This window comes from Castor canadensis, chromosome 12 (genome assembly GCF_047511655.1).
Source record: "Castor canadensis chromosome 12, mCasCan1.hap1v2, whole genome shotgun sequence".
Taxonomy (NCBI): domain Eukaryota; kingdom Metazoa; phylum Chordata; class Mammalia; order Rodentia; family Castoridae; genus Castor; species Castor canadensis.
In genome coordinates, this window is record NC_133397.1 from 57,319,393 (window position 1) to 57,341,215 (window position 21,823).

A 21,823-nucleotide genomic window follows, 5' to 3' on the forward strand; every position below is an offset into this window, starting at 1 on the left:
GAGCTGTTATTCCAACTTCTCTGTTTATAGAGATTCTCAAACTGTGTCGGAAGTGTTGCAAACATTTACTTGTATCCTGGGATGAATAGTTAGTTACCCTAGGTGTGTCCTCTGGGCCCATCCATCCTGTGCTGATGGCTAGATTGGGAGTTTGGGTTTGGAGGCAACAGACTTTTCAGTACCAGACTCTCTAGAGTCTGGCAAGTCACTGTTCTTTATTCTCTCATGCTGAGATGTCTTAGAGCTCCAGACTGGAATGTGTTAATAATGCAATGTCAAAAAAATGCTTAGACTAGGAGAGAGAGGATAATAAGGTAATAATCCTGAACACCTGCCTAAGTCTTCACTTCTTAAAACTATAATGACAGTAATAGCGCCACTTGATTCTCAGAACAATCCCATGGAGGAAGTCAGGTCATTATTATTATCTTAATTGTTTGAGTGAGGGAACTAAGGCCCAGGGCAGTTGAGTTACTTGCCGGGGGCCACACAGCTAACAGTCCAGTATTTTTCTCAGTAAATGGAAGAGATTCCTAAAGTAATGGCTGTTTCAGACACCCTGAGGGTTTCTTGAGTTATTCCTTGGTTTCTCTTCCACGATCTTTTAAAAGAGATGAGCAGGGTTGTTGGCCTCATTGCCTAGATTGAATGAGGAGAATCAGAGGGATGGATGCTTCAACCCAAGGATTTAGAAGCCTGAGACTTCTCTCTCTCTCTCTCTCTCTCTCTCTCTCATTTCATTCACAGCTTTAATCTTTGGCAAGACCCTTAATTTCTATTTAAGCTCTCACTCTATGCAAGACACTGTTATTAGTTTCATTCTAATTCCAGTTTATTTATTCTTTATAATAACACTCTAAGGGGAAAACTACCATCTCCATTTTGTAAGTATGAACCAAGGCCAGGGACACTAAGCAGTTGTCCAAAATCACACAGACAGGAAGTGGCAGGGTAGGATTTGAATATAGCTTGGTAAGCTTGAGAGTCTGGTGTCTTTATCTTTATGCTATGTCCCCTCTTTTGCTCTAGGGTAGAGGTTTCGCAAACCATAGTGTGTACCAAGGTCTCTGGAGGGCTAGTCTGTCTGAATTGGGATTCAGTAGGTTTGGGGTGGGGTCCAGGAATCTACATTTATTTCCTTTTCCTTCCTTTTCTTTCTTTCTTTTTTTGGTGGTACCAGGGTTTGAACTCAGGGCTTAGCGCTTGCAAGGCAGGTGCTCTACCACTTGAGCCACACCTCTAGTCTTTTTGGCTCTGGTTATTTTATAGATAAGTGGAGGAGGCACTGTTTTTTCGCTCCCTCCCTCGTTAGAATGAGCTTTTTCTCTCGCTTCTGGTTATTACTGAACCTAACTGGGCTTAGCTGGGGGCATCTGGAGATTCAGAAAAGACATAGGATAGACAGACAGACAGAAAGTGGGATCAGGAGTGTTGGGCACTCGGGTGGAGATGCCCAACCCTTATTGCTTCTTTTCTCTATTTTTTATTCTTTAAGGCCTTACTCCTTGCAGTTCTTTAAAACCTTGCTTCTAAAGTCTTCTTTAAAACCTTGCTTAAAATCTCTTTCCTTAGACTTGCACTGTCCCATGTTTTCTCTTAGCTTAATTGCTCTTGAAGTCTTTTGCCCCCAGGCTTGCAGCTTTTCTTTAGCATTCTCTCTTTTGCTTTCTTAAAGCCTCGGTGCTCAAACTTGCCAAGTCTGGGTCCTCTGTCTTGTACTGTCCCATGTTCTCTTTGACTTTTCTTTAGCTTCTAAAGCCTATGTTAAAGTTCTTTCTTGGCTTTGCTTTTCTAAGGCCTATGTTAAAGTTCTCGGTGCAGACTTTCTATCAACCATTCTTTTCCCTTCAGTAATTTCCCTTTGGTAATTCTTTTCCCTTCCAAAAGCTTCCCACACCAAAAGCCCAAAGCAAAAAACCCAAGCCAAAGCCCAAAGTAAAAGGCAAAGGCGTAAAGCAAAAGCCCCCTGCCCTCCTTCAGGGGCCTTTTATAAACAGCAGCAAAAGGGTGGAGCAGAGGCTCTCAGGGAGGGGCGTGACATTGTAACAGGAGAAACCTCCATTCCTGCTTCTCTGAACGCAAGCTGTTCTTTTTCTGTTTGTGGCTGGGGCTATGCCTATCTCGGCCTATAGGTAAAAGCAATTAAACTGCATCTCGTCTTGCTTACATCCAGTTCTCATAGGCTTTTCATAATCCCATCTCCACAGATAAGGTCTTGCTTTTTGCCCCAGGCTGGCCTGGACTTCGATCCTCATATTTTATGCTTCCCTACAAGGCTGGGATGACAGGTGCACATCACCACAGTTAGCCCAGTTTTTTTCCATTGAGATGGAGTCTCGCAAACTTTTTGCCTGGCCTGGCCTGGAACTGTGATTTTCCTGGTCTCAGCCTCCCATGTAGCTGGGTTGACAGGCATGAGCCACCAGGGCCTGGCTGGGAAACTACATTTCTAACAAGTGATAGTCATGCTGCTGGTGGGGAGCCTACCTATGAGAACCACTGATTTGGGGGCTCCCAACGTAGCTACTCGTGAATCCAATTGGTTGAGTTTCTAAACACTGAAGACTGCATGGCCTGTTCCTAGATATTTCATTTAACAGGTTTTGGAAGATGGCCATGAATCTATATGTTTACAAGGCTCCACTGAAGATTCAAATGTATGACCTGTTATAGGGGCTTCTGGATTGATCTCCTGATGGCTCAATTTTCCATCTAGAAAACTAACCTAAGAATTGGTCCAACTGTATGGGATTGTTGACTAGCTCAAATGAGGGAACAAATATGAAACTGCTTCACAAAGATGAAAGCTCTAAAGAAGCAGTTTATGGTGGGTGTTATACAGTTTACTATGGGATTTGGAGTTGGAGCAGTCTAATTCTCATTCTAAGTCCTCCATTTTTGCCTATAAATTCTTACCTCTAAAATAGGAATAATGATAGAGTTGTGAAAAGTAGGTGAAACAATGCTTCTGCTAAGTTTAGCACATAGTGAATATTCAGGAAAGTATAACTTTATGTGCTTTACAAATAATGTATGTTTTTTTATTGCTTTTCTTTCAGGGTGATAACTGTATCTGTAAAACTTGTCTGATTAACCCATGTTAATTTGCTTTGCTCCTAAAAACCCTTGGGTTCCATGAATTAGTGCAGTTCTTTACTACATTATGTGCTAGCTGATCTTTCTCGAGCATGTGTTGTATCCATATAGTCTGTGACCCTGGGTTATACCCTTTGTTTTATTTGTCTAATTTTGAATAAGAACAGAGAACAATAGCAACATTTGTATCTCTGTTTAGAGTGTTACAGAACACTTAATCTACACTGTCTGAATGGATGCTGAGGAATAAATACAAGGACCATGACCATGAGGGTGATAATGATTCCTTTTTTACAAGTGGTACAAAGAAGCCATAGAGGAAATAAAAAAGTGATTTGCATTAGATTCCCCAGCCTCTAAGTGTTAGTCATAGGACTCATCCAGTCTTTATGCTAAACTTGTACTAGACTACAGAGAAATATTTTATGGATTCCATGTCTTTCAAAGGCATTTCACTTCCTCCCTCTCCTCCAACTCACCACCACAATGAATACTGCTGAGATTTTTAAGTTGAATTCCAATAAATTTATCTATTAATTTTTGTAGTATTGAAACTTTCTAACCAAGCATGTGGTCTGCTTCACTACTCACCCAAGTCTTCCTTACCCTTTGGTCAAGTCCTATAGTTTATTTATATGTGATACACATATTTCTTCGTAAATTTATTTTTTGATATCCTGTATTGTGTACTTATTTGAATGAACTCATTCCCTCTTATTTTTTTTTTGCTAGCTGATTATTGCTGACTTATAAGAAATCATTTATTTTGTAAAGCTGTTGGTTTTGATTACTATTTTATAAGCAGTTACTTTAGCAAAATCCTGTTTCAGGTAATCATTTCTTTTGTAGATACTTAGGTGTTAGAAACAGAAAAATTACATAATTTTGAAAGAATGATCATTTTTTATTCTTTCCAATAATCCAAACTATTTTCTTATTGTCCTGGCATGGATACTTTTGTAGAATTTGAGACAATGAAGAAGTTGGCTTAGGTTTACTTTTCATTGGGAAAACTAAATAGACCCTGAAGATTAAGCCACATGGATAAAGTTAAGCTTCATGTCTTGTGATTCTTTTTACAATAAGAACTTTTGAAAGGTTAGTTTGCTCTGATTTACTTCTTAATGTGTGACTGGGATAGTACTTAAGCTTATTCATCACTAAAAAGGAAACAAAGAGAATGCACTTTCTATATCTCAGTAGTTGTAATTATTAACTTGATTGTAGAAAACAAACAAAACTTATTCCTGAAGAATCAAAATAAATTTCAATGATTGAAATTAATTTATTCACTGAAGATAAATTCACTGGTATTGACTACGATCCAGTCTACCTATTTTTTTGCATTGATAGTTGTGTTTTTCATAAATATAAGACGAGCATGATTGTATGTTCCTTTGTTTTTATATTCCTTGAGACCAGACTTATCAAATATAAAAAGAGTAATTATTTCTGTTGATAAGGAATATTTAAGTATGAAAATACCAAAAGTGGAGCTGTAAAACAGGAGATCAGAGTTTAAATGAAGAAACTGAAGCCCAGAGAGCTAAAGTAACTTACAAAGATTCACATATGCCACAGTGGTAGAAGAGAAATAAAAGCCATATATCTTGACAATCTAAAATTCATTCATATTTAGATAATTACCTTTTTATTTGAAATATGGTTAATTGTACTAATGATTGTTGATTGTCCCCAGTCTTGCTGAACTCACCAGACCCCAGGCAGCCAGTACTTCAAAGATCATTGTACTTTATTCAAAGTACATTAAAAGTTTCCAAGGTCACTTTTCCAGAAATAAACATCAGTCCAGGATTGTCCAGATCATGGAGGTCTACATCTAGCTCTCTGGAGGGTGAAGATATAGGAAGGATGTCCCTATTGGTCTACATATGGAAAAGCATGATGATAGAAGAGAAACCACCCTAACTCACAGCTTGAAGCTTCGTTAGGTCAGTTCAATATAATCATTACTTTTCTTCAGAAACTTCTAATTAATATCTTAGAAATAAGCCAAATTATCTTCCACTTCTACTTTATTAAAGATAAAAGTGATTATCTTACTTATATTTTATTTAATAATCTTTCTGGGAGGCATTGTTGGTTGGATTGATCAATACCCACTCCAGCTTTCTTTAAGATTTTTGTTCTCCCCTGGAAAGCTGTAAATGACATTGTCAGATTCCATTGAAGTTAGAATATGGGCAAATAGACTGATTCAATTCTATCCTTAAAGCCACCCCATTTGTGACTTACTGAAATAAGAGGAAGCAGTTATGCCAAGAGAAATTGGATCTTTTGAGTAGGAAAGCTGCTTCTGAGACCATAGTAGCAAAGTTCTGAAAGTTCAGTCTCAAGAGTACTCAGTGCAGAGAAATGGGCACTGGTGTTTCACTGAGGCAGTCCTGGAGTAAGTTTGGTATTAGTACTGGCTATTTGGGTTCTGACTATATAACAGAGAAGCCTGGGTAGCTGATTATCATGGAGAATTTATGGTCTTTTTAGTGTCTTTTAATATCCTTTTCTGCTTAAGATGGCTAGACTTGACTCTCTTGATTATAACTAAGAACCATAATTTATATAACTGTAACAACAATAATAGCTAACATTGTAGTGTATTTTATAGTATGTAACATTATCATTATGTAACATTATCATATATACAAAATTGTACAAACACTTTTGCAATGTATCTAGCATACTAAGTATCAAGTAGTCTTTTAAGCACTCAACATGGATTGATTCATCTAATCCTAACCTCCACTGTTAGAAGTTTGTTACTATTAGCTTCATTTTGAAGTTGGGAATACACAGGTGTAGAGATAAAATACCTAACACGGGAGAGGAGTTTGGATTTAAATCTACATGGTTTGGCTCTGCAGTTCATGCCTGTCAGTCATTTGCAATGGGTGTGATTATCACCATTTTACAAAACCGGGGACAATTACATTCAGAGAGGTTCAGTGGCACCAGTTGTTCAGCTGGTAAGTGACAGGGCACAAGTTGGCACAGGATCTCCAGATTCTGCACTGTGTGGTCTTTCTGCTCTGCCCCACTGCTGGTCAGATTTGCATTCTACTATTTGTCCACTCAGTTATTCATGCTATCAATTATTCATGTATCTCTCCATTGACCCTTCTGTATTATTCCTTTGAAAGTACTCTGATCTTTTATATTTGTGGAAGAATATGGAACTTGTGGTCCCAGGGCCTCATGCTAAAATGTGCTGAGACACACACCTCATTTCCTTTGGGGTCCTATGGAGGTGTCGCATGGCCCATAAAAAACACCATCTCTGCTCATATCTCATGATTTTTGCAAATTAATGATCTAAGTAAAATGGACCATTGCCTTTAAAAGTGTGCAATAAAAAATGATAATAAATGCCAGGCTGAAGATCTTAATGGAAAAACAACTGTTTGGGGTACTTTGCTATGGTACAGTTCTCCAGCCTGAGTGCATTAAGTGGAGCTGGCTGGGCTTTGTGTGTGTGTGTGTGTGGTGGGGGGGTTCCATGTTCAATGCCTCAAGTCTTCACACATGGCTGGGTGCAGAATAAGAATGGCCTGTGAAGTCAGAAAAGGCTTAAATCCAAGGTCTGCCGATAGGCATATCAATTAGACAGTGACCCAGAAATTCTTGGAAGAGTGATTTTTGAGCTTCTATCTTCATAAGGGCTTCTTCCTGCCTTCCATGATTCCTTGATAAAAAGCTGGAAGAGCCAGGATTTTTGCCAAGGAAGATTTAGGAAAACAAAAGTTAACTGCTATAGCTTTGAGAAAGAAATTACTCCATGAGGCAAAGGGAAAAAAAAAATCAAAGATCTTGGGAGAAAAATGAAGCCACAGTTTCAATTATAACTGTTACCAGGTTTAGATCCAACTTTGGGCCAAAGTGTCAACCAGACAGATGTTCTTGCAATTTGGTTTCCATAATAAATGTTGTACTTGTGAAAATATTTTAATGACATCTCAGCTCTTTACTAGCCCTCAAATTCTAGAAGATTTTCCAGGTCAGGCAAGGACCATTTGTACCATCTCACCCAGTGACCTTTCTCATTCTGCTGGGGCTTGTGGAGAACATTAAACTTGCAGATGCAATTATTGCATAATAAAGTATTGATTTCCAAAGAAACCCTATAACATTTTCTTCTTCATAATTAGCATTTACAAGGAATACATCCAGGAACTTTTATAGAGGATTACCCACCTATCGCCATTTGAATGAACCACTTAGTACTTTAGTTAAAGAATAAGCAACATTAGAAAATAGCTTCAATTCACAACTGCAAATTAGATGCACATTATGTGTAAGGGTTCTCTCAATCCCTAGCTCAGATTTAGAAAAACAGGTTTTGATACATAACATAAGCAATTCTGAAGAAGTCATTTGAAGGCAAATTGAATTATCTTCTCACAGCTGATATGGACTTTAGTTTTGCTTGGTGGTTGGATAATCAATGTCTCATCTCCTATGAGCAACTTTCAGCAGTAAAAGCGTCAGAAACAAGAACAATGCACAATTATAAAATGAAAGACCCCCCCAATCAAAGAAAATACAAAGAACAATTTAAAGATTATTTCTACTATGTAGAAAACTGAGGTTATTTAATACCCCAGATGAACAAAGGTTGTGATGACTTTGAATATTTGTAGAGGAGGAAAAAGAACACATAAATAAATTATCTGGGCAAGATGTTTGCCCATGTGTTTCTGGTTTGCTCCTGCTGAAGTTAAGGGAGTGCCTTCATGTCCTTATGTGTCATGTAGAAATTGCTTTCTGGATGTGCTGAAGTTAGTGTTGGACCTTAGACACCAGATCTGATGGATCTTGAGAAATACTGTGTGAACATCAGCAGAGCACCAACCAATCTGGACTCCGCTCCCAATAACACTGATGATAAGCTCTGCTACTTAAATACATTGCTTATCTTTGACTCTATGCTTCAACTCTGCTGACTAGGTCGTAACTTGGCATTGGCCTTGAAATCAAGCAGACATGGTATCATATATCTTCCTGTATCTCTCAGGGAAGAGTAAAAGGCATTCAATCAGTAGAAAGATTTGTTGAGCTCCTCCTACATCTTCAGTATTGTGTCGAGTGGGGCATGGAGTCAGGGATGAGAAGGAGACAGGGGTCTTATCCTCAGGTTATGGACATTAGCAACCTGTCATCTACACATGTACAATCCAATGTAACCATATAGGCAGAGCTTTTGCTTGTGTTGTTCTCTGTGCCTGGAAGGCCTTCCCTTTATTGCTTCAACCAAACAACTTGAATCATCCTACAAGACCTAGCTCAAATCCTTTTCTTTCCAGAAAACTTTAGCTAAACCCTTAGCTCTTAGTAGTTATTTTCTGGATTACATTAAAATGATCTTGTGATAGGTTTGGCTCAGTTAGTAGAATCTGGCTCCTCCCAAACAAGGACCTAGCAACTATCTTTTGATGGTATTGGAAAATGCCTAACACCTATAAGATGGTTTTCCTCATGATTAGGCATATAATTGCCTTAAATTATAATTTTGGTCATGTGTCATATTTCTAATAAAGTTAAGAGCTACTGGTGTTTCATAGCAAAAAAAAAAAAAAAAAAAAAAAAACCAAAACATGTTTGAGCCCTGGACTTACCATTTATTATCCAAGGAACATGGGCATTTTATTGGAATGACAGTATGTATTTTATAAAATTTTATGAAATTTAAATGACATGGAAAGTGCTTAACAGTGCTTGGCAAGCCATGTGTATTATTTGTTATTCTTTATCTCTATATGGTCATGAATGGAAGGAAAGATATCTAGAATTGTGTACTTTGCATAAATACAGTAGATGAAAAGATATGAAACCAAATTAATTATACAGATAATCAGTAGGATGGAAGTTCAGAGAGGCAGTCATCATGGGGCTATAGTATTTACCAATACATCATGACAGTGGGACGGTGAGTGAACATTGAAGGCTACATGGAATTTCCAATGATGGTGAGCTAAGAAAAATAGTTACCCTTATTGAGCACTTATTTTGTGCCAGGTACTCTGCAGACATGTCTCATTTAATTTTCATGGTAGTAACCACATAAGGTATTATTTTAATTAGTACCATTTTACAAAGAAGAATGCTGAAGCTCTGGGAAATTATTTTTTTCAAGTTTGTATAGATAGCATATAGCTCATTTAATGTCACAATAATGCTATGTAACAAACCACATGAAAACTCAGTGGTTTGTATAAGAATCATTTATTCTTATGCTAACAGTTGGCTATAGCTCAGCTGGTCAAGCTGGTCTCCAGGCTCCAGGCCCTTGCCCTCAGCAGTAAACCTGTTATATCTTCCTTGCACCAGTTGCTATATGTAGCATATGATGTGCTCCATAGGATTCCTTCTGGGACTGAGGTCAAAACACCCACAATTAGCTTTATGCACTGTTGGTGGGAATGTAAATTAGTGCAGGCATTATGGAAATCAGTATGGAAGTTCCTTTGAAAAATAAAAATAGAACCACCATATGATCCTGCTATGCTACTCCTGGACATATATCTGAAGGAATGCAAGTCAACATACCACTGAGATACCTGCACACCCATGTTTATCAAGACACTATTCACAATAGCTAAAGTGTGGAATCAGCCTAAATGCCCATCAGCTGATGAATGAATAAAGAAAATCTGGTACATATACATGATAGAGTGTTATTTATCCATAAAGAAGCATTAAATTATATCATTTGAAAATAGATGGAACTAGAAATCATCATGTTAAGCAAAATAAGACCGAGAATGACAAATATTGGATGTTCTCTCATATGTGTGGAATCTAGTCTTTAAAAGTGGATGACAGGAATGTAAAACAGCTTCTGTTTGGGAGTGGGTATCACCCAGCAAGGGGAGGGTGAAAGGAGAGAGTAAAGGGGAAGGGTGAATATGGTCAAAGTAATTTATACACATGTGTGAAAATACAATAATGAAACCTGTTGAAATTGTTTTAAGAAGGGGGACTGGGGATGAAAGGGAGTGATGGGGGGTGAATTTGACTGCTGTATATTGCATGCATGTATGGAAATATTGCAATGAAACCCCTTTGTACAATTAATATATATTAATAAAAATGTAAAAAGAGAACCACAATTAAGTAGCATATGCTTTTCTCACAGTGTATCATGGGAACACAAATGGAAAAGCACATTTTACCATCTTTCATGTCACATGTGCTAATATCTGATTGACCAAAGTAAGTCACATGGCTAACTCCAATGTCAAAGGGTGAGAAAGTTCATACTGCCTCTCATGTCACAGCATGGGTATGGCTGTGCCATTGTATTGTAAGAGAGTGGAGTCTTGGAACAAATAATTCAACTCAACAGGCAATAAATGCAGAGGTAGTATTTTTTATCTATATTTCTTTGACTTCAGTATACAAAATCTTATTCTCTATCATGTCATTTCCAGAAAGGAGAAAGTAGCTTCAGGTGGAGGAACAGCACACCAAAAGGAACATTAGAAGGAGAGTGAGGGGACAGTCTGAAGCAGGAAGAGTGGTAAAATAATTGTGGGGGTAGAGGGGAGCTGCAAAAGGCCCGGAAAGCAGTGGCTATAATGCACAATTTCTAAACATTCATGATTTTATTAGGAAGCCAGTCTTCAAGTCTGAGATTCCCTGGTGATATGGCAAATATTTGTTCTAAATTTTGAAGTGTCACCAATATCTAGGGTCTCTGCTAGTCTGTATAGTGTGTCTGTGCAGCCTAGATAAAGTTTCTTGTAGGTGTTAGTGTCCCAACAAGAAAGGGATGACATAGTCAAAGGGTTTAATTTGATAGAATTGAATAAAATAACCATATGCAGAGATGTGGCCAGGAAAAAGGGAACCCACAAATATTTGAGCAGGCATCCAGGGACTAGTAACAGTGAAAGCAATTACTACCTCTGGATCTGAAGGAACAAGGGGAGGGAACAATATTACTGATGCCCAGTGAGAGCCAGAGCTGTGAAGAGGCTGTCCAGCAGAAGTGAGTTGGAGCTCATGGAAAACATTAAATTTGCAGGCTCAATTATAGCATAATAAAATATTGATTCCCTAAGAAACCTTATAACATTTTCTTCTTCATAATTAGCATTTACAAGGAATACATCCAAGAACTTTTATAGAGGATTACCCACCTATTGCCACTTGAACGAGCCACTTAGTACTTTAAAGGATAAACAACAAAAGTCCTTCCAGTTTTTACCAAAGAATTCATGGAACGGACAGAGCCCTTAAGAAGACAGAAGGGAGCTCAAAAATCACTCTTCCAAGAATTTCTGGGTCACTGTCTAATTGATACGTGCCTATTGCCAGGCCTTAGGTTTAAACCTTTCTGACTTGTTAGGCACTTGTTACTGGGTCAGGGAAATAATGTGGGGCTGGGAATAGGGGGGAAGGGAGGTTCTCCACCTTTCTCATTTCCTACTGTTGATTCTACTTGGCCAAATTCAATGAAAGCTAGAAGGTAAGGTAGCCTTAGTTGTTTTGTGCAGAGGCCTTCATCTGTGACACAGAGCAGGAGAGAGAAAAATAGTGAATGGGTCTGGGGAGGAGGAAATTGAGAACAATCAGTGTATAACGTCTTGACCTGATGAATTAGCAAAAACATTTCCTCTGGTCAGATGCAGTTCAAAGGACAAGCAGCTTAGCCAAGGTACCCCGCTAAGGAAAAACATGCCCAGCAAATGGGTTCAAGGTTTTGTAAGTGAAGATCAGGATGGATTTCAATCCCCAGTTACCTCCTACTAGAAATCTGCCTTGGTACCAAGGCATCCATCCTAGGAGGTGATAGTTGTAAGTCTTTACTATTCTACATAGAGTTTAAAGATACCCTTCCTTTTCTGGGAGGGATTATACTCCTGCTCATGTTCTCAAGCCCCCAAGCTCTTTGAATGGTAGGAGATTCCCCACTTATCCTTCTTTTTCTCATTGCTTCTGAAAATTCTGCTCTTGGCTGGGTCCCCTTGGTATGTAGAACTGTCTGGTTGAATGGCACTCTTTGCCAAAAATGTAAAACAAAGCAACACAAAAGAAACCTTGTTTATTGGGTAGCCAAATTGTGGATTATTTAAAAAAATGCAATTTTCTTGAGCATTATAATTATACTTATTTAATTATTTGTTCAATCTAACATGAATGAGTCCCCACCATGTATCAAGTGCCGAGATTACTGAAATAGAATCAAGGTAGGAAAATGAAGGAAACCATAGAAAATACACCTTGAACATGATATCTTTGAAGTGTGAAGAATTTAAGAGTTTTAGTGAGTTCAGTCCTTTCTTTCAGCAGCTACATTTTATCTCTACTTTATAGATAATCCACAGAAGAGTCAGAAAGTTAACAGTTGATCTTATTCAAGGCCTTGTATCTGGTTCATGGGAGAGAGAAAGTTTGAGCACTGCTCTCTTCTCTCTCTCTTTCTGCCACAATACTTTGGTTAACCAAGAAGGATATTACCATCAAATGTGCTAAGAAATTTGCATTACTGAATGAGAGTTACTAAAAGCTATGTCTCTTCATTCACAAGTGGAACCAGAAACAGGACATTCTTGTTGGGGGTTATATCAGTCTGTAATACTCCAAGATTTCACGGGAAAATCTGAAAATGTGAATTTGATAGTGACCTCATTTTCAAAGCCAGCCCTAAGGCCTGCAGAAAAAGATTTCTGCCTTATTTTATATATCTCACTCTTTGGGCTGGAGGGGAAATGGCTTTTGGCTCACCTGGTAGACCAGTTGTCTCTGGGTCACTGGGCTTGGTTTTCTTCTTGACCTACGGAAGGCACTTTACAACCTTTTGCCTAGAATGTTGTCTTGGTCTTACTGAGAGATGACCAAAGAGAGCATGGCCTCCCCAGCACCACAGCCAAGTGTGCCCCAGCACTCCTGAAATAAGAGCAGAATATTGCTCCATGACTGTGTGGTTATACTTAGCTACATAGCAGTGTAATTAATGCCACTTAATGTAAAGTGAAAACAGAATTTCTCCAGCTGCCAACTTCCTCTGGCTCAGCCAGTACTGTATGCTGACTTCATTTATAAGCATTATTTTCTTTTTCATCATGCTGATTGCAGAAAGAAAATCAGTCCAAGAAAGAGAAACAGACATCAAACTTCAACTGACAACACACCAAATACAAAATTTAGATTGCAGATATTCATTTCCATCTAGCATCATGCCAATTGTTCCTTAAAATGGAAGCCCTCATGACATCGTAGTCAATGAGTAATTTGAATATATCAGGCCCATGAGCTGTGGTTGGCCCCAGGTAGGAACTCCAGCCTGGGGGTCACATTCCTTATTTCTTCAACTCACTGCTGTTTCTTCAATTCATTCTCTACTAGATGTCTGAGAAAAGCTTCATGAACATAAATGAACTTTTGGATTTTCACTCATTTAGTCATTGGCATGGATTTGTCAGCAAAATTCTGGCCACCCCTGTAGGCATTTTCCTACATTCCATCTTCTTTACTTGAATGTACGATCCATGAGTCAGCAAGACCTGGATGGAGCATGGTGTACCGGACCAGAATGGAAGACATTGTTGTCTGAAACCTTTGGAGTGAGGGCAAGGATATTTAATGCTTGGAAAAGAAAGCTTCATCAAATCGTGGTTGATAATAAAGAAAATAGGAGTTTTGACATAAGGGAAGAAAAAAATTGATGTGGTAGTGCTTGTCTATAATCCCAGTCACTCTGGAGGCAGAAGCAGAAGGATTGTGAGTTAGAGGCCAGGCAGGGCATAAGTAATAGCAAGAGCTTATCTCAAAAATAAAACCCAAACAAAAGGGCTGGCAGTGTGGCTTAAGTGGTAGAGTACGTAGAGTACTTGACTAATATGCTTGAGTCTCTGGGTTCAACCCCCTTCACTGAAAAGAAAAGAAAAAGTGAATTTGATTTGTTTGAGCCAAGCTGCTAACCAGTGTGCATGGTTTGGTGTTGGAAAGGTGGCAGGGAGGAGCTTGCCAATCTGTAATAACACACATGTGAATTGAAGTCAATACGGTCTCATAAAATAGATGAGTTCTGACTGGATACCATGTTTGGTTATGAAACACTCCTTCCAGAACAAAATTCCAGACCCATTTCTAACTCTTTTGAACAATTTTCTATACATTAGTTTCCCCAAAAGCAACTTGCTTTCTCCAGTGGTGACAGAGACCTAAATAAGATGATTAAAAAAACCCTTTAGAACAAATGATATCTGACTCCACTCCTCAGCATCTTGGCTCCACTCTCTGAACCTCTGAAATCAGGGGAAGCCTCCCTCGCAGAGCAGATCCACTGGGGTGGGAGTGTGGATTGGAAATCAGGTCATCCCTGGAAATGAAACACCACCTATAATTAAATTAAGCCCTTTGTCAATGCACATTTTCCAAAAGTACTGGAAATCTCTGAAGAGTGCAATTAGAGAACTCTGCTCTTCAACAATTGAATTTCCCACATCTTGCTTTAACTTTCAAGACATATGAAAATGCTAATGTCTATTGTTATATAGAGAGAAGGATGGGAAAATTCCAAAGGAGGCTCCAGAAAATAACAAAAATGACCTCCGCCCTCTTCCCCAGTCCCCTGCATTCTAATTGGTGCGTCATTAGAGTTGCACAGTTTACAGCCTCAGTAATCAATTACATTCCAACCTTCATCATCTGGGACCCCAAACCCAGGCAGGGCAGAGCCAAAGCAGGCTCCTATAGCAATGAGATTCAAGTAGGGGAAGTCACAGATTTTCTTGGTAGCTATCTCCACAGCAAAGAATGTTCTCTGTGCTCTTGAATATGTGCTCCATGAGAGGATTCTACTATACTCATGCCTAAAATGAGTTCCTTCACCAGGCAAAACCAGACACATTTCCTTCTCAATGCTCTTTCAGGCCCTTGTATTGAGTTTCTTGTATTGCCTTTCTTTCCTGCTATCCCTCTTGCTTCATCTTCTTGCTATGGAATTTTTATCTATATCACTCCACCTCCAAAAACTTTCCCTTTGTGTGTTTCCCCTGGTCATCTCTCCCCCAGCAAAACATGCTTCTTCCCCCTTTTTCTTGTTTCTTGATGGCAGAAAGTGGCTTAATGTGGTAATCCAGCCAAATAACATACTTGGAAAAGAATGATGATTTTCTAATCTTAGTTATCAGCACAATCTGGCAGAGAGGGAACTGCCATGGCTTTGAAAAAATACTTTGTTAAGCCTTTTAAGGTAGGAGTTAAGACTCTGAGGACAATAGTTTCAATTGGAGAACAAAATTTTAAAATGTTCCTTAGAGGACTCTCCATGAGCAACTGAAAGAAACATGCTCTGTTCCTGAAAGGAAGGAGAAGAATGGACGGGTAGAGAAGTGCAGCAAGGGAAGAGGGCAGGCCAGGAACTCTAGTACTTTGTGAGGTTAAGAACCAGTGAAAAGTCCACATGGGAATGAGACAAAGCAGATCTTAAGAATGAAAGTGACTAATGCCCGATTTAACAGGATGCTCATTATTGCAATGTAACTCTTCGAACTCCAAACCTTCAGTTCTACTACACACACACACACACACACACACACACACACACACACACACACACTTTCTGTGAGTGGATTACTTAAGTGTGTGCACAAAGTGCTTCAAAACAATAGAATTATGAAAACAGAGGCATCCTCCAGAGTAGGCACTTATAAGCTGTTGACTGTGGATAACTGAGGGGTCTAGGGATTAATTTAGGGATATAAGACCCCCTGATACTAGGCACAAACAAAAGTATGCCTAAGACTAAAAACTCCCTAGTTTTTCAAAGGGATGGATATTTCTCTATTTCTAGAGCTCATAAGGTGTGGAAATACAAAATATTAGGAAAAGGAAGAACATTAAGATCAATTTCCCCTAGGTACTAACCCAGGTTCCTTTCTATTCTGTCTGTGCTCCTCCCCTAAATAGTCCCATTCACATCCATGCCTTCTGGTATGTCCGGACAGATACTCCCACGATCCAGATTCTAAAGCCTTTCTTTAAAACTCTACTTGGATGTGTAAACTCAACAAGTGCCAAGAGAAAATTTGGGATTTTTTCCCTCAACCTGACCCTTTTCAGTGTCCCCAACTATACATACCAGAGACCAAGCAGTAATCCTTGATATCTCACTCTCCATTCTTCCTCTTCCCCAGAGAGGAATCCTCTATCACCAATCCTCTTTCCCTTCACTTCCAAAAATGTATTCTAAATCTGCTCACTCTCTCTAAGTCTCTATCATCCTTGATTCAGCTGCACTCACTTGAGCTATCACCACTAACTCCTCTCCAGATCATTCTCCACATTACTTCTAGGTGGTCCCAGGTTAGGTGTCCTAGGAAGCAGGTTGGAGATGTAGTTTAGCATGTAGAAGTTTATTAAGGAGTGTTTTAGGGAAAGGAGTGGCAGAGGGAAATGCTGAGTGAGGGAGAAACTGAGCTTCAGTGAAGTCTTGATGGAAGCCTCAGTCAACACAGATTTCTGGGGCTGGGTTGACCTTCAATGTACTCTGACAGAGGAAAGAGCAGGTTGGGCCTTTGGGATTAGGCCAGGCCCTGCTCTGATCATGATCTGAACCTCAGAAAGGAGCTCTTGTAGGCCCTGTAGTTCCTGAAGGCAAAGGTTGTCTTTTGGGAGAATTTCCAGAAGCCAGGAATATTTTTTTCTTTTGGCACTGCTGGGGTTTAAACTCAGGACTTTGTGCTTCTTAGGCAGGTGCTCTGTCACATGAGTTATAAACTCAGGCCATTTTTGCTTTTAGTTATTTTTCACATAAGGTCTCAAGATTTTGCCCAGGGCTGGCCTCAGACCACAATCTTTCTACCTATGCCTCCACGGATGGGATAAAGGCATGTACCACTATACCAAGCTTATTGATTGAGTTGGAGTCTCAAACTTTTGACCCAGGCTGGACTCCAGCTGCGATCCAACTTATCTCCATCTCTTGAGTAGGGATTACAAGTGTGAGCCACCTTTCATGGCCTAGAATTTTCGTTTTTGAAGCAGGATCTGTCTTTTCAATTCTGATCTTGTCATCCTTTTGTTTAAAACCCCCTCAATGTCTCATCCTACACAGATTTGTTCTCTGGACTCTGGTCACATTGAGTTGTTTATGGTCTTTCATATTTATGTTGCTTCCTCCCACCACTGGGCTTTTGCATGTGCTATTTCCTCCTTTGCAATTGTTCTCCTCCCATTTCCACATCACCTAGTAGAACCTTTAGCTCTCACCTGACCTCCCTGACTGGGCCACTCCCTCATTATAGATGGTCACATTAGCTTGTACGATTATTTCATAGCAATCTAAATCTTCTAGAAGACAGGGCTGTTCTCCACAATGACAGGGCCATGTCTATTTTTCACTCGTCACTGAAATCCTAGAGCCTCTCACTGTTCCTGACACTTAGTGAGTACTCAGGATATTGGTTGAATGAAAAGTAAAATGAATGTCCTTATTTTGTAGGTCAGATTACCAAACATTGAAGAGACATGTTCATAGTCAAACAGCTGCTTATTGTCAGAGAAGGATATTGACAGTCACATTTGCTGATTATTTGGAGTTTTTGTGGTCTATTCATAAAGAAGTTTGCGGCTTAAAGTTGAGTACTGCTTCTGCCTTTTCCCCCCTTAAAGTAGACCATTGGTTTTTCGCTTCTTAGTAATTATCTGTATAAGTTGTTTTCACTCAAATTGTTTTTGACTTTGATTTCAAAGAAAAACCTTGAATAGATTGATAGATTAAATCCGTTCAGACAAACCTTAAAAATATGACACCCAAAACTCGGTTTGACCAATTCTTTTGCTTTTCAGCCAGTTGCTTTAATAAGGGAGAGGTGAAAATGTCCCACTCCACCCTCAAGTCCACTTTACATGGCAAAGAGAGTGAGAGAAACAAGCAGAAGAAAGAAGCCGGGCACATTGCTGGGCTCAAGTTTAGAGAACAATGGTTTGGAATCCCGGGGCATAATTCACCAATCAGGCTACATATGCAAATGAGCACATCCTGACTTGTTCAAAAGAGTTCTGGAAATAATGTTATTCATCTTCTAGAAGCAAGCCATATTTTTATTGGACTTTTTACTTCAGCTCTGCATTACTAATGAGAATATATATATTTAAGACTGTTATTTATTTCCCTTTTGCTTAATATTTCAATCAAACATACATTTACTATATTAATCACAGAACATGATGGTTTTAAAACCTCAGAAATCATTTTAATTGAATACTACATGTCTGTTTAATCTAAAGTTAATAAAACTTTTTAAAGCATCATTGTATCCAATTTTAATTTCTTGCTGTAGGACCACCACCCCTCCCTTCTCTGAATTTCTTTTTCAGAGTCACTCTCACAAAAAAATTCATATTTTATTTTGAAATCAAAATTCAATTCTTTTTATGTTATTGATGTTAATCTGGTATTTGCTAAAATCAGGGCAATAACCAATGAAATGGAGAATTGTATCTCAATGATAAACATTTATAATGCATTTATACAAAGTACCTATTGAAATAAATCTCAGCTGATGTCAGTCATCTTCAGACATGTTCAGAATTACAGGAAGAAAGAAGTTCTTTTCAAAGACCTTTAGTATCTGAACATTAGTGGGAGTTCTGGAGGGAGGGGTGGAGGAACAGGGAATTGCACACGGCACCAAGAAATATTTCTTTAATTTGCTAGAAACAGCGTGGGCAAACAATTATAGATTTCGGTATTCAAGTGATGAATTCATTGTTTTATACATTTCCAAGTTCCCAGTCCTGTCTATTTATTTTTAGATTAAATTGTTATTATTTGTTTTGAGGTGTTGGGGATTGAACTCAGGGTCTTGTGCTTACTAAACAGGTGCTCTACCACTTGAACTGCACCATTTTGTTTTTAGTTTGCTTTTAGGTAGGGTCTGGTTTCAAATAGGGTCTTAATAAGTTTTGCCGGGTTGGCCTCCAACAGTGCTCTACTTCTTGAGTAGCTGGAATTACAGGAGTACACCACTATGCCCAGCCCTAAAGTTGTATTGTTCTTTATCTATAAACAAGAGGCAATGAATGGCTCTTCAGCTATTTTTTATATTGGAATTCCCTAGCTCCGCATATATATATATATGCTATAAAGTGAAGGGAAATGTGAATTGAGAAAATTCTGTCTCAGAAACAGTTGGCATATATTCCCTTAGGGATTCATATATGGGGATCCAATTAGCTGCATACGAATTATTTCTCTTGCATTTTATCCACTGTTGCCAAATAGAAAACTTCACTTATGGCTCTCCTTGCATGAGCACATGTTTTGCCTGACCAGCCCTGTGCAAGGACAGCAAGCCTGATTCTTTTGGAGAGTAATATCCAAACACTATATAGGGTGACCATATCATCCTAAGACAGTTTTCAACATTAAAGGGAGACACTACAGAGTTATGGAAAAGCAACATATGTCACTCTGCCTACAGTGTATCTGAAGCCCTGACCTCGTTCCCCCCTCCCCAGCCCCAAGGAACTTACTTTCCGTGACAACTTCTTTGCAAAAAGGGTTTAATTCTTGTTCTGTGTCGCATAAATACAGCTTTGACACAGGATTCTTAAAATCTCTTGACTCTTTTATATAATGGGAAGTACTGAAATTCCAAGAAATGATCTGATCTATGTGAGATATTGGGCCTTCTTTGCAGTCTCTCTGGTAGAGTCCTATTCATGGTCTCATAATCTCTGAACCCCACAGTTCCAGAAGAAAAAGGACAAAGCGTTGTATTTAACTTTTATGTGGACTGTATATACCATCTCATACATGTACTAGGTGGTTACTTATTTACTCAGAATCCTATTGTTGCCCATTCTAAGTTGCCTGGGGCATCTGCTTCCATGGATGCAAAGATCCCAAAGAAAGATATCATAGAAAAGTGTCACATTTAATATATTTTGACTTTTACTCTCAAATGAATCAACTTAAGGCAAGACATCCAGTAGGGTGTGGGCTTTACCCATCACTTTGCCTGTCATTCTGTTCTTGAAGAGAAAAGTTAGAGGTAAACAGACCTGTTCATGGCTGCCTTTCCTGTAGTTATAACTATCTTGAATACCAGACCTATATCTTGATTTTTTTGAAGGACATATTGTTTAGGAATTTTTCTTCTTGAGAGAATTCTTTGTTTGGAAATGATCAGAAAGGATGAGATATTGAACAACTTTTCTGCTTTGATCTAATAAAAGATGCTGCTCCTATTACCAGTGGACATTCATAAAGACAGGTACAATAAATTATAGATAATTAACCTGTTCACATCCAAATGCTAGAGAAAAATCTCATCTGCCTGGAGTCCTGTGGTACAAAGAATGCATTTCTCAAACTAAGCTATGGAAAGAAGAGAGAAAGTTAGAAAGAAAACAACTTGGCCAACATTTTATGTGATTCTTCACCCAACAAGACCCCAGGTCATCACAGAACTTTCCTCTGGTGGTGCAGATCTATCATAAGACAAACAGCAGAACCTTTACCATTGTATGGAACACGAGCTGATTAAATAGTGATATCCCTGAACTCCTTCTGAGAGATAGGTACCAGGGCTGATACATGGGAGAAGATACAGTAGTACACTGTAATGCGTGATCTCTTTCAGCTAGTACTTTAAGCCGTCGAAATCTCTTCCTGTTAGAGACTTAAAATGCTCCTCCCAGAAAGGGCACTAAAGAAGGGAGTAAGAGGACAGGTGTGCAAGCTGGGATCTGAGAGGCGCAGAATGAAAGCATCTTGCCGCCATTTTTCTTAACAAGTAGTTTAGCTGTCACTAATCATTTTCAGAGTATGTTGGTGGGAAACACAATTTTTTCATAGGCATAAGTTAAGCTTTTGTTCTTAAAAAGTGGGTGGGGGTGCAGCTCAGTTGGTATAGCACTTACCTAGCATGGGTGAGGTCCTACTGTTTGACCTCCTGCACCACAAACAACAATAACAAGAAAAAAAAAGTGGTAAATGCAGAGAAATTGCTGTTTTTTTTTCCTGTGATTAGTAAGAGATTTGTAGTAAAAATCAGTCATTGCAATGCAGAAAGCTTGAAATAAGACAATCTAGGGTGTGGAGAAGAGGCTAGCAGGTTAGACACAATCATTAAAAATTATCACCAGTTCCTTAACGAGTAGGAAATGGAGATTAGATTCAAGATTTTTTTTAGTTTACTCTATGTAAATACTTAAGTAAATTTAGCATCACTGTGCTATTTAATCATTCTCATATGATTTTATTTTTTAAAATCAGTTTTGGGTTGACAGCAAAGTTGAGAAGAAGGCATAGATTTTCCATATGCCTTCCCCCTCCATACAGCCACAGCCCTCCCCATGATCAATACCCTCCAGTAGACTGCTTCATTTGTTAGAATTGATGAGCCTATATTGACACATAATAATCACCTACAGCCGTCATTTACTCTAGGGCTCAATCTTGCTGTCGTATATTCTGGGGTTTGAACAAAGGTACAATGACATATATTTATCCCTCATTATCATGTTATACAGAGTATTTTCACCACCCTAAGTATCCTCTGAGCTCCTCCTCGGGTCATCTTCTCCCCAATCCCCAATCTCCTGGCAACCACTAATATTTTTAGTGCCTTTGTAGCTTTGCCACTTTGAGTACATCATATTGCCTTTCAAAGTGGCTTCTTTCATCTAGTAATATGCGTTTAAATTACCTCCTTGTCTTTTCATGGATTGAAAAGTGAATGTTTCAATAGAG